Source organism: Penaeus monodon, chromosome 31 (assembly GCF_015228065.2).
Source record: "Penaeus monodon isolate SGIC_2016 chromosome 31, NSTDA_Pmon_1, whole genome shotgun sequence".
NCBI classification, from domain to species: Eukaryota; Metazoa; Arthropoda; class Malacostraca; order Decapoda; family Penaeidae; genus Penaeus; species Penaeus monodon.
The window spans coordinates 27,770,163-27,770,440 of NC_051416.1; the positions used below are offsets into that span (position 1 = coordinate 27,770,163).

Here is a 278-nt window from a genome sequence, read left to right on the forward strand (position 1 = left end):
ACCATTTTTATTTGCAAGGTGTACACAACTTGTATACTTTTGAAATAAACAGATCCGTAATAGTAGTCTCTACAACCATTTTTCAGTTAAGAGCTTGTGTCAAGTTATTTGGTATATTTAGCAGTTGATATGAAATTAATAACAACATTTTCTTCATATTTGCAAAATAGATGTTTCGGTAAGTTATTGGCTATAGCAGCTGTGATTTATGTGTAGTATATTTAGTCAAGTTAGATCAATTAATCATTCTAAGAATGTGATTATTTCTTGCAAAATAT

General features: G+C 28.1%; 1 protein-coding gene across 1 annotated transcript in view; it reads left to right on the top strand.

Moving 5' to 3' along the window:
• LOC119593138 (transcription elongation factor A N-terminal and central domain-containing protein 2-like) overlaps positions 1-278 on the top strand; it is a gene marked incomplete in the record, with an annotated part of 4,513 nt that overhangs the window by 2,042 nt on the left and 2,193 nt on the right.